The 21,186-nt window shown below is 32.8% G+C and overlaps 1 long non-coding RNA gene across 1 annotated transcript in view; it reads right to left on the bottom strand.

The window, feature by feature from the left end:
* The window catches only part of LOC120587609 (uncharacterized), a 254,268-nt gene extending 233,670 nt beyond the window's left edge, over positions 1-20,598 (bottom strand). Inside the window, exon 1 of the long non-coding RNA XR_005649038.1 lies at positions 8,546-20,598. This is a non-coding gene — a long non-coding RNA (uncharacterized LOC120587609). The remainder of the gene's footprint in view (positions 1-8,545) is intronic.
* Between the last annotated feature and the right edge of the window lie 588 nt (positions 20,599-21,186).

The raw sequence follows: 21,186 nt of genomic DNA, 5'->3' as shown, positions 1-21,186 counted from the left end.
CTTCCTTCCTTCCTTCCTTCCATCCTTTCTTTGTTTATTTTAGGTAGCATACTGCCCTTCAGGTACACACAGACACACACATACCCCTCACATTTTTTTTTACCCATTCGTCCATTGATGAACACTTAGGTTGTTACCATACCTTGGCTAGTGTGAATATGCTGCAATGAACATGGAAATACAGATACCTCTTTGAGATATGATTTATTTTCCTTTGGATATACACCCAGAAGTGGGATTGCTGGATCATACAGCAGTTCAAATTCTAATTTCTTGAGGAACCTCTGTACTGTTTTCCATAGTGGAAAACAGTTTACCTGCCCACCAATATTGTACAGGGTTTCCTTTTCTCCACATCCTTGCCAGTTTTTATCTCTTGTCTTTTTGATAATAGCCATTCTAACAGGTATGAGGTGATGTCTCATTGTGATTTTGATTTACATTTCTGTGATAACTGGTGATGTTGAGCACCTTTTCATGTGCCTGTTGGTCATTTGTATGTTTTCTTTGAGAAAGTGTCTATCTAATTTCCTTTGCCCATTTTTTCATTTGGTTTGTTTTTTGTTTGTTTCTTTTTTGCTATGAGTTGTATGAGTTCCTTGGATATTTTGTATATTAACTACTTATCAGATATGTAGTTTGCAAATATTTTCTCCCATATAGGTTGCCTTTTCCTTTTGTTGATGGTTTCCTTTGCTGTGCAGAGGCTTTTTAGTTCAATGTAGTGCCACTTCTTTATTTTTTGCTTTATATTTTGTTGAAGATTTTTGCCTCTACATTCATCAAGGATATTGGCCTATAATTTTCTTTTCTGGTAGTGTGTTTTCTGGTTTTTGTATCTGGGCAATGCTGGCCTCATAAAATGAATTTGGAAATATTCCTTCCTCTCCAATTTTTTAGAAGAGTTGGAGAAGGGTTGATATTAATTTTTTTTAATGTTTAGTAGAATTCAGTAGTGAAGCCGCACGGTCAAAAGCCAGGGCTTTTGTTTGTTGGGAGGTTTTTGACAACCGATTCAATGTCCTTACTAGTAATTGGTCTGTTCAGATTTTCTATCTATTTATGATTCAATCTTGATAGGTTGTATGTTTCTAAGAATTTATTCATTTCTTCTAGGTTATCTGCTTTGTTGGCACGTAATTGTTCATAGCAGTTTCTTATGATCCTTAGTATATCTATGTTAAATGTCTCCTCTTTCATTTCTGATTTTATTTGAGTCTTCTCTTTTTCCTGCTCTAGCTAAAGGTTTGTCAATTCTTTTCTTTTTTTTTCAAACCATATAGTTGCATTAATTTTTTAATTGTCTTTTTAGTTTCTATTTCATTTATTTCTGCTCCGATCTTTGTTGTTTCCTTCTTTCTACTAAGTTTGGATTTAGTTTGTTCTTTTTCTAGTTATTTGAAATGTAAAGTTAGGTTGTTTATTTGAAGTTTTTTTTTTCTTAATGCCTACATTTATCACTATAAACTTCCCTCTTACAACTGCTTTTGCTGCATCCCATAAGTTTTGGTATGCTGTGTTTCCATTTTCATTTGTTTCATGATCTTTAAAATTTCCCTTTTGATTTCTTTGACCCACTGGTTGTTCAGGAGTGTGTTATTAAATTTCCATAGATTTGTGAATTTTCTAGTCTTTTTCCTGTTACTGATATCTATTTTATAACATTGTGGTCAGAAAAGATAGTGTGATTTCAATCTTCTTACCATTTGCTAAGGCTTGTTTTGTGAACTATGTATCTTCTATCCTGGAGAATATTCAATGTGTATTGAGAAGAATATGTATTCTGCTGCTGGATGGAATATCTTATGTATATTTTTTAGGTATATCCAGTCAAATGTGAATGGAATGTTGTGTATGGCCCAAATGTTTCTTTATTGATTTTCTGTCTGAATGATCTATTCATATTCATTATTAAAAGTGATATATTGAAGTACCTTACTATGTTTTTCATCACTGAGGAATGTTACTGAAATTGTGACTAAAGTTTAAGGAAAATAAACCATAAAATGTCAGAACTTAGAGAAGAACCCTGGAGAGTATCTAGCCCATAGCCCTCATTTTATAGACAGAGAGACTGATGCTGAACGGTAGGAATAAATTTGCTCAGGTAACCAAGTCAAATAGAGTTTAGTTCAATTCATGCAATACATGTTTACTGAATGTTGACTCTATGCCAGACAGACCCTGTGCTAAGTGTTAGAGGTACAGTGGAGAAAAAAGCAGAGATAGGCTCTGATCTCACTGAGTTTATTTCTAATTGAGATATAATTGACATGTAACATTTTATGAGTTTCAGATGTACAACATAATGATTCAATATGTGGATATGTTGTGAAATGACCACCACAATAAGTCTAGTTAACACCTATCACCATACACAGTTACACATTTGTTGTGTGTGTGTGATGAGAAATTTTAAGATCTACTCTCTTAGCAACTTTCAAATATATAGCACAGTATACAGCTTTTTAGTTTGATGTAGTCTCACTCATGTGTTCTTGTTTTGTTGTCTTTGCTTTTGATATAAAATTAAAAAACTCATCACAAAGACCAGTGTCAAGCAGCTTACCACCTCCTGGCCTCTATGCACTAGGAGATATATGGTTTCAGGTCTTACTTTCAAATCTTTAATCCATTTTGAGTTGATTTTTGTGTGCAGTGTAAAACAGTGATCCAATTTCATTCTTTTGCACAAATGGAAAATTGGCTGTCTAGTTTTCCCAAAACCATTTTTTGAAGAGACTATCCTTTCCCAGTTGTATATTCTTGGTTTTTTGTCATAACTTCATTGACCATATATGGATGAAATCCCTTGCTATTATTGTATTGCACTCTCCTTCTCCCTTCATATTTGTTAATATTTGCTTTATATATTTAGGTGCTCTAATGTCGAAATATAAATATTTACAGTGAGTTCTTATATCCTCTTGATGAATTGACCCCTTTATCATTACATACTGACCTTTTGGCTTAAAGTCTATTTTGTCTGACATATGTATATCAGCCCCTGCTTTCTTTTGACTTCTATTTGCATAAAATATCGTTTTTTCATCCCTTCATTTTCAACCTCTATGTGTGCCTTTAAAGCTGAGGTGAGTCTCTTGTAGGCAGCATATAGTTGGGTCTTGGTTTTTTATCCACTCAGTCACTCAATGTCTTTTTATTGAAGAATTTAGTCCATTCAAAGTAATTTTCGATAGGTGTGACTATTGTCATTTGTTAATTGTTTTTTGGCTATTGTATGATTCCTTTGTTACTTTTTTTGTCTCTTATTCTCTCCCTTTATAATTTGGTGAGTTCTGTAGTGGTATGCTTAGATTCCTTTCCCTTTGCCTTTTGCACATCTACTATAGGTTTTTCCCTTTATGGTTACTTTGAGGCTTACATAAAACATCGTATAGTTATAATAGTCTATTTTAAGCTGTCAACAACTTTAAACACAATCTAAAGCTCTACATTTTTACTCTTCCTAACCAACATTTTGTTCTTGATTTCACAATTTATATCTTTTTACCTTGTGTATCCATTAACAAATGGTTGTGGTAATGTTTAATACTTTTGTCTTTTAACCATTACTAGTTTTACAAGTGATTTATCCACCAACATTACAATCTTAGCACATTCTGAACTTAATTATATATTTACCTCATTAATTTTATTATGTTGGGTTTTCATTATCATTTATAACAAAATACATCCTAATTTCCCATTTTATTTCATCATTGACCCATGAGTTATTTAGAGTGTGTTAGTTTACAAATGGGAAATTTTCCACACCTTATTTGTTTATTGACTTCTAATTTAATTCCATTGTGGCCAGAAAACATATATTGTATGACCTGAATCTGCTTAAACTTGAACCTTTGGACTCGATGCTGAAGTGATATTTTTGCATTTCTTATTCTTCTTTCTGTTCCTGCCTCCCTGACTCCATTACTTGCTTTATTTTAGAGTATATTTCTAATAAACCACCTGCACCTGAATCCGTATCTCAGCGTCAGCTTTTGGAGAACACGAATTAAAATTAGCTTGCATTTTTCAATTGCTCTCTTATAAAATGTCTCCTTGATTAGCCTATTTTGCTTTTGTTCCCACATTTTCATTTGCCCAAAAGAACTTTAGAGTAAAAGAGTTGAGCTAAATATTTAGAATATACCCAATCGAACTTCTTCATTTAACAAATAAAGCAACTGAGGCTCAAGATATTAAATAAATAACTAATACATGTTTTTATACCCTAAGAATAACTGAGGCAAGCTCAAAATCGGGCTTCCTGATTTGGGCTTATTCAGGTGAAACATGCTCTTAATTTAATAGTGATCAGGTTTTACTAGATTTTGAAGAATATGTTGCAAACCCTTACTTATAAATATTGGAGGTATAAATGTGCACACTTTGTTTGACAGGTGCAAGTTTGTTCTTGTAACAGTTTGATTGCCTTCCTCATTTTATGACCTTTGAACATTAATCCCTGGTGAAGAGTGAATTCAGCACTTGCATTTTTAAAAAAAATGTTTAAATTGAATCTCATATCAAAAACTAATCATATTCACATCTTCTCCCCCTTCCTCTCCTGCTCCTTCTCCCTCCCCCACTCCCTCTCACGCACTCTCTCTCTCCCTTTTCTCGCTCCTTCCTTCTCTCCCTCTCTCTCCCTCTCTCTTTCCTTCCCTCAGTCATAGGCAATGTGATTTTGAAGTGAAAATCACAGAGTCTTCATAACTTACTTGTGTGCAATGACCCTATATAGTGCTGTGGTCTTGGGACTGGTGGCCATGTTGAACTTTAAGGAAAGAGAAGTGGAGATACTTCTGGATTCTATATTTTCATCTTTTTAAATTTACTCATATTCTGTAGCACATCCTTCAGTACTTTCTTAATTTTACTTTCTGGTAGATTACCTCAACTTTATTTTCTAACTCCTGTTGATTGTCATTCTGCTATCATATTTTCACTTCCCAATAACTTTTATTCTCCATAAGTTTCACTTTTAGATAGCCTGATGTTTATCTTTTATGTAACTGATATCTTCTATTTCCTCGACGATATTAATATAAGTGGGGTTTATTATTATTAGTCAGCTCCCTATATTGACTATTTTATATAAATTCTTTTTAACTATTGGTTTCTTTTTTGTCTCTTTCATGTTAGATGATCTCTTAGAATGAAGCATAAAAATGCTGATTCGAAACTGTGTGCCTAGGTGGGATTTATTTATATTAGGGTAATGTTGACTGGTAGGCTTAATATTAGACTAGGGTTTCTCATCTTTGGCACTATTGACATTTTGAATTGGATACTTATTTTGGGTGGCAGGGAGAGGGGAGGATGTGCTGTTCTATTCATTTTAAGATGTTTAGTAGCATCCCTGGCCTCTATGCACTAGAAGCCAGTGACACATCTCTCCCCACTACCAAGTAGTTTACAATCAAGAATTTGTCCAGACATTGCCAAATGGCTCCTGGGGACAAAATCATCCTTAGTTAATAACCACTGCATTAGGGTGATAAGAATTCTGAGATTTTCTTGGAGAAAATTTCTTCCTGACTACTGAGTGAGGAGTATAAACCTGGTTATTAGCATTCAGAAGTCAAGCAGAAGAATGGACCTGGTTATCTCACCATTCAATATAGAAACTTTGACTTAATCTCTGTGGTAGGCAGAATAAGGGTCTCTCAAAGATGTCCACATTCTAATCTTAGGAGCCCGTGATATGTTATGTTACATGGCAGAGGAGAATTAAGGTTGAAGATGGAATTAAGGTTGATAATCAGCTGATCTTAAAATGGGGAGATTATCCTGTATTGGATTTATATGGGGAAGAGGAAGGCAGCAGAGTCAGTGTCAGAATGCTGCAGTGTGAGAAAGACTTGACTGGTCATTGCTGACATTGAAGATGAAAGGGGGCCATGAGCCAACAAATGCAGGAAGCCTCTAGAAACTGGAAAAGACAAGAAAACAAGTTCTCTCCCAGAGCCTCCAGAAAGGAACTCAACCTTGCTGATGCCCTGATCATAGACAATGAGACTCATCTTGGACTTCTAACCTCCAGCAATGTAAGATAATAAATGTGTTCTTTTAAACTACTAAGTTTGTGGCAATTTGTTATAGCAGCCATAGGAAACTAATACAATCTCTTTGCTTTCAATGTGGTACTTCACCATTCACCCTCATCTCTGCTTGGTATTTTCAAGTCCAGAACCAACCTGGGAAATCTTTCCCATCATGAATTAACAAGTCCTACCTATCTTCTGCCAACCAATTCTCCCATTTAAAGCCCCATCCCAATTCCCCAAAACCATCTGTGGTAGCTTGTGACTCCAATTCTTGAAGTTTTCCAGGATTCTGCAGCAAAGACAGACTTGCTTTTATTATTGAAAGTAGACTTTCTCTTTCTCTATTCTGTTAAATCAGTCATCATTTATCTATATTTCTTCTTCAAAAATTTATGGACACATCTTGTCTGCTACCTCTCTCATTCTTTTTGATCCTTAAAAGTTCATGTCGTTTTTGGTTCTTTAATGTCATTTTAGTGGGACTTCAAGAAATAATGGAAATAAACATCCATGTTCAACTGCCATGCTTAACTAGTTTTATTTCTAGTTGAATTTTATTGGGCCCTTACTGTGTACTAGATTTTTGGATAAAGCCTCATGTGAATTATATTATTTAATCATAAATAACTCTAAGGGGTCACAACTGTTACTTTCATCCACATTTAATAAAACGAATAAGTTAAATAAATTAAATAAAGTAAAATGAATGCTCGATTCAGGTGACAAAGCTAATATGGAACAGAACTGGGATGGATGCCAAGTCTTTCTGATATGCAAGCTTATTTTCTTAACCAATTATGTAATCTTGTTAATTTTTACAATTTTCACTCTAGAGCAGGGGTCAGCAAACTATGGCCCATTGGTCAGATCTGATCTGTCACCTATTTTATTAAGATAAAGTTTTATTGGAACAAGGCCACACCTATTCACTGACTATCGTTTGTCTATTTTTCTGCTACAATGTTAGAGTTCAATATTTGAAACAGAGACAATCTGGCCTACAAACCCTAAAATATTTACTCTCTGATACTTGTGGGAAAATTTGCTGGGCCCTGCTCTAGGAAATAACCTTATTACTAAGTTTTCAGGTCATGGTGTCCTCAAGTACTTAAAACCTTATTACTGAATCAAATCAAAGGCATTCTTTTTATTGTTGCCTCAACATTTTGTTATCCTGCAGATAGCAATCTTTGGTCATGGTTAAGAAAGGAAAGTCTCTAAACCCATCTTCTTTGTGAAATCTATCCCATACTCAGTCATACTTGCTCCTTTTTCTGTGTCCCTACCTCAATTATTATAATTATAGTACTTAACCCATTTGATTCAAATAATAGTTATTAGTTATATTTCCCCTTGGATCTAGTAAGAGCTGGTGCTGAGTATATCTTTACATAACACACATTTATTAAATACTTTCTAAGAGTTGGTGTTCTGGACACTGGAGATACAAAAATAAATACAGCAACTTTTGATTAATATGTATCCTATCTAATTAAGTACAAAAAAATAGACAAGAAGCAGGAGTCTGGGCCTATGGTCCCTGCAACAACTGCAGCATGATCACCTAAGAACTTGGGTAACATCCCAGACCTATTGAATCAAAATCTCTGGAGGTGTGGCTCAGTAATTTGTGTTCTCAATCAGTATTTTAGAAGATACGTAAAAAGGAAAGTTTGAGAATCATTGCATCGGTATATAGAAAACATTGTTTCTAAACATGCAAGTGTTATAAGAAAACAAGACTAAATCTCACACGATTTCCCTTAAGAGAAACCAATTTCTGTCAGAATGAGATCTTGTGTTGCTTACTTCTTCTTCCCAAAAGATTACTAAACATGTTTAACTGGAACTTGGACATTCCTCCCATCTCTTACTAAACTTGTCTTTTTCACCACTGTAACCCTGTACCTGGCAAAGTCCCTGGCACGTAGTAAATATCAATAATTTATGTTCAACTGTTGATATCCAAGTAAAACTTTTCAAGCGGTCCTAGTATGTAGAAATAGGAGTTTTTCCAATTTTAGATTACAATTGTATAAGGATCATTTGAGTACAAGGAAGATGACACACTCAGGCAAATGTGTAGTCAGCCTCTACTTTGTTTTCCTCCCTCCAGAAATGCTTCCTTCTAGCTCTCAGGGCCACTACTCTTGTGGAAATATCAACCTCCCCCTTAATGCTAAGCTAGACTGAACAGTCAAGTAGACTAGTAGAAAAGGTCAGGCATTATGGATTGTTCTTCATCGTAGATAATCTCTTTCTAGAGGCTTTACTCTGCAGGGAGCCCTGGAGTACATTTAAAAAAGGATTGCCTACCTCTGAGGATGATAGATACTCAAGTATCTACAATGAGATGTTTATAACAATGGACTCTTGCTATACCTAACACACATCTCCACCTCTGAATTAGAACTCTGAATTATTTTGCTGGAGGCTACAACATTCTAAGGAGTTTGTTGGGAGTTTGACGGCAGGTGGGGATAACTCACCCAGTACAAGTTTAGCAGAGCTGAGCCGCTGCAGCTTGTTGGGCTAGCCTTTGATGCAGACTGGTTGGACGGGTTCTGGATCTACAGAAGAACCGGTTTGACTGGCCTGTTATGCCAACATATTCTGGTTTGATTCCATGTTCCACAGACGGTAGAAACCTGCCCAGCCAGTTAAATGAAAGGCATATTAGGTTATCCACTGCACACTGTATATAGCTTAGATGCAGCAGAACTCTTCCACATAGTAGTAGTGTCTGCAGACTCTAGCGTAGTCCAGAGAGGTGGCTTCCACCACTTTACTGTTTCAGTTCATAGCTTCAGGGAAAGTCAGCAGTGAAATATCTGCTTTTGACCAAGAGCAAAGGTTTTCTAAATAAATTAAAGGGTAAGTTAATACTTTTTAAAATATTTCTCAATTTTCTATGCACTTTAGAAAGGTTAAATAATGTTTTAAGAAGATTTCTATTTTTAACATAATAATACCTGCATTATACCTTTTATGTAAAAGTAGTTAGATATAATTTTATAACCCTTACATTTATGTTCATTAATTTGTTTGGCTAAGGGTTACTTGGTATATAATACAATTTTGCTATACTTTTTTTGTAAGCTGGGCATGGCTATAGTCATTTAAAAAGTTGAGTTGAATAATTTTATTAAATATATTTCACCTATTAATGATTCATCTTAACCCATTTACTTCTTTGATAATATACTATTATGTTTTATAGGCTGTTGCTATATGGTAACAATTTTATATAGTAAATCTAATTGTGGATGAAATAATAATTACTTTTTTTAAGGTGTAAAAAACTGGTGGCCTCCTTGGTAATTCTAAAAACATTGGAGGAACAATTCACAGCAGGAGTTGAGGAGTGTGAAAAACAAAGATTGTGGAATCTGGTAACTGATTAACTATTGGAGCGCAAAAGCACTTGCTGAGCTGAATAGAAAGGAATGAAGACAGGTTTTGTCATGCCTTATTACGTCTGAAAAACTTATTGGGTTAAAAAAATGTAGATCTTCTTTTCCTTTATATTATACTTTAAAATAATTATTTCATGTCTCTCATTGATCCAATTAATTTATGTTAGTAGTTTGTGTCATTTAAAATGAAAGTTCCCAGTCCCTTTAGATTCATTTTGGCATACCAAACTACTCCCTTAATATTAGATTGTGTTGAATGCACGCATCTTCTAGGCATTTAATTTAACATAAGAATTGGCATATGAATTTATCTGGAAATTAAAATAACTTTTTTAACAGATTTATACTGAATATTCTGTCAAGAGCTATCTGTAGGCCATCTTAATATGACACTGCCTTGAATTGAGAAAGCTGATGCATACTTTTCATTGTCCCTAGAGTCCTCACTTTGTCATTATGTTCAAACTTAAAGGCTATAGTTTCTTTCAGATGTTAATAAAGAATTTTTTAAGTGAGAATAAATATCCAGATGAGATTTTATTTTTTTCCAGTGAAACCCTTTGGATGCTTTTCAGTCCTACTCCAAGGCAATTCTGCATAAAACTTATGATAATTCAGCTAAACGTCTAAAAAGCCATGCAATGTTGCAAAAGGAATGTGCTGATTCAACAAAGCAAAATTAATTTTATTCAGCATAAGCTGTATTCTGACAATTTGAGAGGAATATGGATAACAGTTTTTAGTTGGTTGAAATTTTCTCTTTTCAATTAGTTTCGGGCAAGATATAAATATATATCAATAGAATATACTTTAGTGTTTCTGGTGAATAGATTACATATAGTAATTAAAATTTTTTGAATCATATTGTGTTTAAAATACAGGGCTTATTGTTTGAAAATAAACATAATTCGGTATTCCAATTTATTTATTGAGCATTTTTACATTTATGGTTTTGAAGAAAGCTATTTTGGAACTAGATATATATATATTTCATAAAAATGTATGGGTAAAAAATAAATAAATAAAACTAAAAATTGAAAAAATAATCTATGGCCTAAAATTTTGGAGAGGGATTCTACAGTTTTCATTTAACAAAATTTTCAGTTTCAGATATATGAAAGTCTTTTAAATATGACTTTTATGTATTTTCCTTAAATTGATTCCTTTAAAATATCGATACGTTGTGATGTTTTGGTTAAAATTAAGCATATGTGGATTTATCAGTCAAATTAGAGTCTGTGTGTGTGTGTGTGTGTGTGTGTGTGTGTGTGTGTGTGTCTCTGTGTGTGTGTGTGTGTATGCACTCACATGTTTTATCTTACATTATCTTAGAGCTCAGGTCAAAATGTATTCTACTCATATAAAAATCTTTTAATTCTTTAAATATAGTTGGGAATGCATTCCTTTGTCTTTATTCCTAGCCACACAGGTTCACACAATGACTGTTTTTATCAACAATGCTAGCTTTCTTAACAACAGTAACCTTCTTGAATATCTTCATGTGTTTGCTACCAAAAGTACTTAGAATTATAAAATTTCTGAGCCAGAAAGACTCATACAGATAACTAATAAATCCAACTCCTAATGTATGAGTTGAATGAAAAGACCAAAAATGTAGCTAAATCACTACTATACAATCTAAGGGTAGATCTGGGACCAGAACATCTCAGTTTCCTGAATATCAGTCCAGCCTGACAGTTTTTTTCACTACCCTACACTGACTCTTCTGAATGCTACATGAAATCGAATTTATTTCCTAAAAGATTTATAAAAAGACAAAATTATATTATAGTTATATTAATCAGTGTTTGCTAAACTAAGAAATTTATTTGCTTTTACATTTTAATCTATATCATTATTGCCACCAAACTTTTTTGTCATAAGTGGCTGAATTTGTGGAGTTGCTATTGATAACAAAGGTGATTACCACTTCAAACCCTAATCTCTTAATGCCATCATAAAATTTTGTAACAAACTGATGAATATCTCACATTCTTTCATATTTGCTTCATATTTTTCTTCATATTTGTGGATTTTGCTGTCATTTTCTGACTTAACATTGTTTTAAACTATCTCAACTGTTTATTTTTTAAGTATGCATTTTTGTATTGTTTCACTCAGTCTTACATGGATATAGTTTAAGATTTGCCTAAAAACGTTGGTACATCTAAAATTTGGTTAGAACCTGACAGGAAAATTTCAATAAGGTTATGAAGACCAGGATTGTAGGAGTCAAAGCCCATGTTAGAGGTGATAGAACATGTTGTTTAAGGGGTGAGCTCTTAATGCAGTGCTTTGCACACAAGTGTTCAAAAATGCTTTAAGTGTTTTTAACTTGAGAAATTTCAAGGAAATGGGATCACAGAAAGCTTGAGAATCAACGTCTCAAAAATTTCAATTCTGATTCCTGGAATTAAATGTTAACTCTCCTAATCTCCTTATCTTTTCACAGGGAAAATCTCACCTGAGGGATGCTTCTAAATTTGGTAAATTTAGTTCAGTCCCACCAGACTCTGGAAAATATTTGTTTCTTCCATTTGTTTCTTATCTTTACAGGCAAGAGAATGAATAATATATTGCAAAATATATGGATTTTTGAGCCAAACTGGGATGGGTTTGAATATTGACTCTGCTACAAACTAATTTACCCTTGAGAATTATTGAACCCTCTGAATTCTCTTTTCTTAATCTGTAAGTTAAAGAAATTAATACCATTCTCTAAGAGTTGTTGAACAGATTACAATAATTGTGTGTAAAACATCTAGTACAGTTTCTAGAAAATAGTAGGTGCAGCAAATGTCAATATCCTCTCTACTCCATTAATAGAATATATAATAAATTTCAACAAATAGCTTGAGTAAGAGAATATCTATTATCTTATATGACATCAAAGTAGTTGTCCAAGGATTTCTATATGCTCTAAGGATCATGCTCTTTCTACTATCAATTGAATTATTTCTTCAGGGCTCTAGAATATGTTTATTCCTCCAGAAGGTTCTTCTCCAAATTAAATTTATTGTAGGTTAATATTAAATTATATTTATTTCCTTGATAGTAAATGATAGAGAGAATGAGTCCAAAAAGTTTTAGGTATAGTAAGACAGAATAAGATTTAACATTTTCTAAAAATAATATTAAATTAGCCTCAGACTCATTAATTGATTAGGAGATGGAGCCAATGAGCAAAGGTTACATGCAAGATATTTATGAAATGTATGTCATTGATCAGGAGTTCAGAATAGTGTGAAAAAACATTCTAAAAGCAAAGAGCAGAAAATAGGTTATAACTTGATATTAAAAATCGACAAAAAGGTCCACTTATAACACAAGTTGATTTTATTGAGCTATTGCAATCAACTTTAATTTTCTGAAATATGACTAATTGCTATACAAGTAAGCTTTGTACTTATGATATAATTTGAATTTATAGCCACGGTAAATGAATTTTGTTTCTCTCTTAAATTGTAACATTTGTATGTAGAGGGTATACCTACAGACAAAAGAACCACTTACCAATTAATCCCACTAATTAAACATTCTTATTTAAATTATTTTATTAGACACATAAACAATTTAATCTTATGTGACTATTCATAAAATTAGTATTTAATTTGCATTTATTTTCACACATTCAAAGTTGATATTACTATAAACGATTGAAGGCAAGGAGTAACATAAATTTTAAAATACATTTTTAAATGTTTCTATATAAGTACAGATGCTTCTCAACTTATGATGGGGTTATATCCCCATCAAAAGTTGAAAATATCAAAAGTCGAAAATGCATTCACTACCACACTGTAGAGTATCAGTTGCTTGCCCTCATGATCACATGGCTGACTGGAAGCTAGGGCTCGCTGCTGCTGCCCTGATAAGGAGGCGGTAGAGTACTGCATATCGCTATCCCAAGAAAAGTTCAAAATTCAAATTGCAAAATACATGCATATTACTTTCTACTAAATGCATATTACTTTCGCACCATCGTAAAGCCGAAAAATCGAGTCAAACCAGTGCAAGTCGGGGACCAGCTGTACCTAATTTAGAAAATTCAGGACTAACAACCAAACTTGCTATGCATCGAAAATGAACTGGAAAATAGAGAATGTTATAGTTCATCATGTTAAAGACATACAGCTTTAAAAGTAATCATAAAACTATTATCTTAGAAGCTATTATTACTGACAAAAGTAAAAATATAACTTACGGGCAAATTTTTAGTTTCAAAGTTCTATCTTAAGTCTAGTCCCTTGAAAGTTCTTTGCAGTTTCTACAATGATTAGATTAGGAGTGAGAAAAACTTCCTGCCAACATGAAAACATTTTAAAAGTAATAAATGTCTGAATGAATCTTGAACACTGAGAAATGCAAGATCAATAACTTTATGTGGTTTGCAGTTCAACATTTTTAGAGCAAATTAGAGAATTCTGTGATAAAGTCTTCTATAAAAAAATTTATATTTAACATCTACAGGTCAAAATTTGGAGGGCAGGAGTCTCCTAATTGAAAGTAGATGAAATTCAGTCTGAGATGGTAGGATCATTCACTTTTCTGGAAATATTAATATTGTAATTAATTTTCAATAATATAATTAGAACTGAATGGTAAATACTATCTACATAGCATTTAGTGAGCTTTTAAATTCTGCTCTAGTCATTTTCCAAGCAATTGTCTGAGAAAATTTAAAAAATATATATATTGCTCAGGAACAAGTATACTTTTTTAAAAACTATAATATAGAACTACCCACTGGAACCTGGCTACAGGCCAGAAGCTTATACACTGGACCTGGAACTTGGCTACACCAAAACCTGGCTACGGGCCATTCAGTAAGTTGTTCAGTCCATCCCAATATGACAGTACCAGTTTTACTTTGTGAGTTTACCTATTTGAGATGAATGACCTTTTCTAGTTCCACCAGTAAGCATACATTAAACATATCTAGTATTAATTCTCAGCAGTTTCTTGATACCATATAGAAATCAAATCAAATTTCTATAAAGGAAGAGCACAGTGACTTGGAAATAAAAATTAGGTTATCTTTTTAACCTGACTTCTTAGTCTGTGGTTTGTTAGCTCAATTTATTAGAACGTGCGATTAATGGTACCATGATACTAATTCAGTCCCTGTGGAGTCGGTTAGTTTTAATTTACTTCATAGTCATAGATTATATCCAGCTATATTACTACAATAATAAAGTAGCAATCTTTCTCAAAGTAGTCTCTGGACCATCTGACTCACCTGGAGGGATGCCTATTAAAAGTGCCGATTGCTAAACTCCATTCTAGACATATCACATTAGACTCTCTGGTGGGTAGATCCTATGACTCTGCATATTTACATATTTTCTAGATTATGCTAATGTCCAATAAAGCGAGAAAAGGTTATCTTGCCTATAAGAGACTGAGTGAAAGTGTATGAGTTCCTTCAATTCAACCATTACCACTATCAGAAAAAATAGCCTCAAATGTAATGTTCAAACACCGTTGGGTCAGTTTTAACATTCTTAAAGTTGTAACCTGTTTTCTAAACAGTTTTAACATTCTGAAGCACTGCATACAATTAATCTGGTTCCCATCCATGCATGCAAACTTCCAAAAGTTAAAATTTCTATTAATAACTTTAAAATAGTGAAATGGAAATCTTATGTTTAACCTTTATCTTTTAGTTTGGTTTCCCCCTGGAAAGTAGAGCCTAAGTCCTCCACATAATGTGCAAGTTCTATATTTGGGAAGTCATTCCAGGGAACGAAAGTAGAGGATCAGGAGAAGGGAACGAGAAGAGAGGGAAAGCCAATACAAGAGTGTGTTCTGGAGTTCATCTCCTACTACGGGCAAAAGGGGCTCAATCCCAGTACTTTCTTAGGAACCACTAAGCCAAAAACATGAAAGAGGAGCATTTATCCACCAAATATGACCTCTATCAGTTAAAGGTTGCCTCTTGAGTTGTTAATTTCCTCACTTTCAGGTGGTACTTCTATTTCCAAAGCCTTCAGGAATCCCCCAGGATAGAAAGTTATATGAGGGGCTGTCAGCTTTCACCTGCATGAAACTGGTTGCCATTGCAATGGCTGGAGTAAGCAGAGCCCCAAAGGTCCAGTACATCACTATTGTAGGACAAATATGGTCAAAGTGCTTTTTCCTTAGTTTACTAATATAATTTTAATACACTATGCAACTAAAATCAATTTTCTGAGAAATGAGTACAGCAGTTTCAAATGGAAAGTGAAGAACTTTAGCCTATTTTTGTCTCACATATTTGATCCATTCCCACAGAACCTGAGATGCACGGAAACTTGATCTTCTGTGAGAAAGGTATTTTCTAATAAACTACATTTCATTTCCCGAATTTGGTTGCCAGTTTTTAAAGGGCCAAACAGCAGCAAAATGAATGACTAGTGTGTACTCTGAAAATACTTTTATGTCCAGGATTGATCCAAAGACTGCTTAAGTTTACATTGGTAAAATTATAGTAAAAACAGATTGACTACATCGGACCCTCAAGTAACACTTCTTATTATAGTGAAACACAGAATTTTGAATAGTACGAGTTTGTCTTGGACTGTGTCAGAGGGGGTCTGGTTAAAAGAACTAATTCATTACAGCCTATAATGTGATCCTAGGGCATGACTCTGAAGAATACATTAGGCAAAGGTTCTAGTCAAATAGGTTAAAAATAGAAACTAAACAGCCAGTTATGTGCTTTAATTAAGTAAATATCATTTGTTGCATAATGATAGAAATAATTTAGAGAAAATAAGGAAGGAATTAGGTACAAATAAAATATTTGACTAAAATTCTCTTCATTTGTTAAAATAAAATAATTATCTGTTTAAAAAAATAACTCTTTCTTAGAAGATGGTTAAATTAGCTAGTAAACTGATAAGGATTAAATAAGGAAATTGGACTGAAGAGGCATAGAAATAAGAAATAGTGGGGATACATACTGCTGAACAAAGCCCAATAATAACAGATATTATTTTAAAAAGGAAGAATCAAATATATTCATGTCTTCACTAAATTAGCTCAGATAACAATCAACTTGATACCAATACCCCTTTTCTTAGACTTGAAGCTAAGAAGACCATAAATCTCTGTTAAATAAATGATTTCTTACAACCACAAATTTCTAAAATAAACAAATAAATTAGTTTTTCCTTTCTAGACAATTTTGCAGTTGGAATAAAATGGAAATAACAATAAATAATAATACTACCTGAGTTATTTAAACTTAATTATGTGAATCAAATAAGATATGTAGAAATGCTTAACAAATTATAATTTAACCCTTTCTATAATTATAAATCTCTCACAATTTACATAGCAATTCAACCATTTCACTATAATTATATAACTAGCAATTGCAGAGATCTGTCTAATTAGCCGTAGCCCTTAAATCTATCTACTATTAATGAGTTTCTTACACTGTTTGGATACATATATTTGACCAGTCAATCCTATCAACAATCCTGTGAAATACTCAAATTATATATGATTATCTTCATATCATTAGTAAACAACTAAGGCACAGAGAAGTTAAATTACTTGCTCGAAAGATTACAATTAAAAATTAGAATTCATTTAATAAATTAAGTGGAACTGCTACTGATTTTCCAATATAAACCTATACAAATACATTTCTATATACTCACAGTTTCAGACTCACAACGATACCCCACAGGAGAACCTTTCTTTGCACATGTCTTTGCTCCCAATAGGCAAGCTGCTTCAAACTTCTATGAAGTCCTCTTTAAGAAATTTCACATATTATTTCATTCTTTAACAACCCTTTTGGATACAGTAAGTATGAGTATTCTCATCTTTCAGTTGGGGAAATAAAACTTATCTAGGAAACATGCAGATAATCAGAGATAGAGCCAGAGCTTATCTGGTCCTATCTCCCAGCTCAGAACTTGCCTGGTACCATACACTGAGAATATGGCTATATGCCACTGTTGACTATGGAACACAATCACAATTTTTTGGAGCACTTCCTGCTCTGGTCCTTTCTGAGACTGAAACATAATTCAAGTCCCTTTAATCTATTTAGTTTTAAATTTACTATATGGAAGAATCCAAAACTTGGGTCCGGGAAAGCTAGTATAAACATGTTTGCTGATTCCATTAGAAGTCAATTTATAGTCATCTTTCAAATGTCCACACCTATTGTAAGGGAAGTAAAAGAGTATGTGTGCCATAATTAATAAGAAATATAATTATTAATGCAAAAAAAAACTTTAAAATGAACTGAGATTGGTCCATTTAATAGGTGCTTCACACCAACCCTGAGAGAGCCCAGTTTATTTTCCTTTTCTCATTTATGACTTAATTAAATTGCTATCAAATTTTAAATTCCTTTTAGTAACCTTGTAAAATGTAAAGCTTTCTGAAGTAAATAGAAAAATGTACTGGAACTGCAAATAGCCTGTAGGTAAGAAGAATTTTTTATTGAAATTCAGAAACTGTATTTGATTATTTTCTCAAAAACGTTTTCTAAATTAAAAAATAGAAAAACACAGGATAAGTTTTATATAAATTCTACTACTCCAAAATAGCATAGTGTACTGCAAAGAGCATAGATATAGGATTTACAGCCAGAAGACAAGGTTTGAAGTGTTGAATCAAGTTATCTATTAGTTTGTACATTTAATACTAGTCAAACAACCTAATTTCTCAACTTCTATGAAAAGATGAAAACTGTTCCTGTTCTACTTTTATGACAGTTATTTTTAGATTCAAAAGAGATTTGTAGAAAAAGCACTTTGTATTTTTACCATCATTAATTGTTCTTGAATCCATTTCCTATCAGTATTAAACAAACGACTTCTCAACTCATAGAAATTTCAAAGTACCATCAATAAGTCAAGTAATATTATGACTTATATTATCTATACCATAATATTCTTTAAAAAGAGTTTAGGTAGGTCTGTACATATTTGAGAAGGAGATACTCCTGACTAAAAAAGTTCATTTAAATCTTCCCCTTTTTATTAGTTTATATTTCAAGTTCCTTAAAGTTTCTGACCACATGACTTATCACCAAAACCAGGACACTTTTTAGAGTAAATGGGAGCCCTTTAATAATTAGCCAGAACAACAGACATTAATCAGAACTGTTGCTGGTAAGCCAGGGCATATGATCACTTTATATAAGAAGTATACTACATTTGGGAAGAGGAAGTCATCTATTTCAATCTTAATATCTACAAAAACATAGTTTGCAAAAACCGTAGTAAAAAAAAAGCAGTCCACGAAAATGGATTGTCACCAAGGGTGTAAAGTGAATTAAAACATAATTTAATTTCGCTGTACATTTCTAATGCTTCTGGTTAATACTTAAGTAAAATTGAAAAAGTATTGGCTGAAACTAAAGGTCTCCTCTAAGAATTTTTATATAAAACATTTTTAGAAAGGTAACTATCAAAGCTTCTTTAACCTTAGACTAATATGTAGATTGGGAAAAGCCCAAATCCAATGTTTAAACAAAGTCTATTTTTCTCAAGCATTGTTAAAATAGAGAAAAATTGGGGAACAAAAGCCAGCGAGTATTTCTGAAGACATATCTGTAATTTGTGAAGCATGACTACTTTAAAGATCACAACTACTTGCCAGCTGAGAATAAATTTATCAGTTTATCATTTACACTTGTTCCTACAGTTAATCCTTCATAATATTTAGAATTTACATTACTGTTAACAAATAATTGTTCCCACAGCTACCATCACAGCAGCATTATACATATGTACATAGAACAATGCAGTATAGTACTACATTCACTAGATAAAAGGTAAAGATTCATTTTTCAAGATTCCCAAAATAAAATCCTCTTTTCTACTCTTACAGTCTTAGTGATTGTTCTTAATTTTTTTTTTTAATCATCACTGCAGCAGTTAAGCTCTGAATTTCTTGTAAGTGCCAGTGTTAACTGGCAGTGTTACGTGTTAATGCCAATCTTATAAATGCCAGAGCTAACTAACAAAATTCCTGGGTTTCGTAAACCTATATGCATAGGTACAAAATATTGTCCAAGCTGCCACTGTGTTACAAATGGATGACCTAAAAGAAAAAGATGCCCCTTTCCATTGATAACACATCATTTTGCAATAACAGACCTTGACATTCTTGATCAGCCCATCATCATTTAAATTTAGGCAACTAGACAACTATACAGCATACTGTATAGGTGTCTTCACCAAATATAAAAAGATAATTCCTAAATTCAGCAAAGTACATATCTAGTAAAATTTTGCCCATTACTGATGTGAAATGAAGTAGCTAAGTGAATGATATTTAAAAACACAAATACAAAACTACTTTAAATAGTTTATAAAAGGAAATGAAGAAGATATATGTATCCGTAGTGAAAATCAAAGTATATAAAGCTTCTTTATCTAAGTTGGAAGTTAGCCAGACTACTTGAGTCTGATTTTTCTAATTGGAAAGCTATGTATAATCTTTAATGTGTATTATAGTCACTTTAACAACCTCCTGAGACTGTCAAAATAAAAACTGTGATACTGACGCCCTTCATGAATGTTAAATATATCTTTTAAAACAATTATAAAACTGCTCAACCTTACTGGATTTTGGCACCATAAATCAAATCAGAGACAAAACATTTTGGCACTTGGGGCAAGATCACTAATTGATGTCTATGCCTACCCCCAAATGACACTTAAAAATTACTGTAAACAACTTTTTAAAAATTAAGTGTTCAAGTTGATGCAAATGTTGACAGTTAACATAATTTTCTTTTGTTTTAAAGTCTTATCTCTCAAACAGTCTTTTGTCTTATTCTTAAAATAATTCTGACTGTAGGTATAATGCTCATCTCAGTTTTTTAGTATTGTGTGTTCATATTAGACGTGGTGAACAGTATTACACAAGTATTCATAATGGGTTTAACCATTTACTTTTAAATTTTTGCTTGAAGATACAGGCCCTCAATGCTGGGGGAATGGAATGATTTTGGGAGTGGGAGAGAGATGCCAAATGCTTAGCAGAAATAGCCTTAGACTAGGAATCAGATATTCTTGTCCCAGTCCCAGCTCCATCCTGGTTCTTCAGGTAAGTTACATAAATTAATTCGACATTCATTTGTTCATTAAATATGTTAGGCCTGTGCTATCTAATACAGTAGCCAGTAGCTACATATGACTTTTAGCACTTTAAATGTGGCTAATCCAAATTGAGATGTACTGTAAAGATAATATATACATTGGATTTTGAAGACTTAGTAAGAATAAAAAGAATATAGAAAGTCTAATTAATAAATTTTTATACTGATTACATGTTGAAATAATATTTTAGGTAAATTTGATTAAAATGTATTAAGTTAATTTCATTTGTTTCTTTTTACTTTTTAAATGTAGAAACTAGAAATTTTTACTTTTTACTTTTTAAATGTGAATACTAGAAATTTTTAAATTACATATGGAGGTCTATTGGACTGTGCTGTGCTAAAACTCTGGTAAGAAATAGGAATACTGAGAAAAATAAAGAAAGCACAGTCTTTCTTTTATTTGTCAAGGAACTCCCCACAGCCTAATCTAGAAAGATAAAAGATACAAAATAATTACAATATAATGGCATTAAATGCAGTGATAAAGATATACATGCAGAGGTATGGGAGAATGAAGAGGGCTATTTCTGGTAGGACGGAGGGATGAAGAAAGATGTTAGGTTAGCTTCCCAAAAGCAGCACCATTTAAACTGAG

The sequence above is a fragment of the Pteropus medius genome, unplaced genomic scaffold (genome assembly GCF_902729225.1).
Source record: "Pteropus medius unplaced genomic scaffold, Ma_sr-lr_union100, whole genome shotgun sequence".
Lineage (NCBI taxonomy): Eukaryota > Metazoa > Chordata > Mammalia > Chiroptera > Pteropodidae > Pteropus > Pteropus medius.
This window is presented reverse-complemented; position numbering and strand designations above follow the sequence as displayed.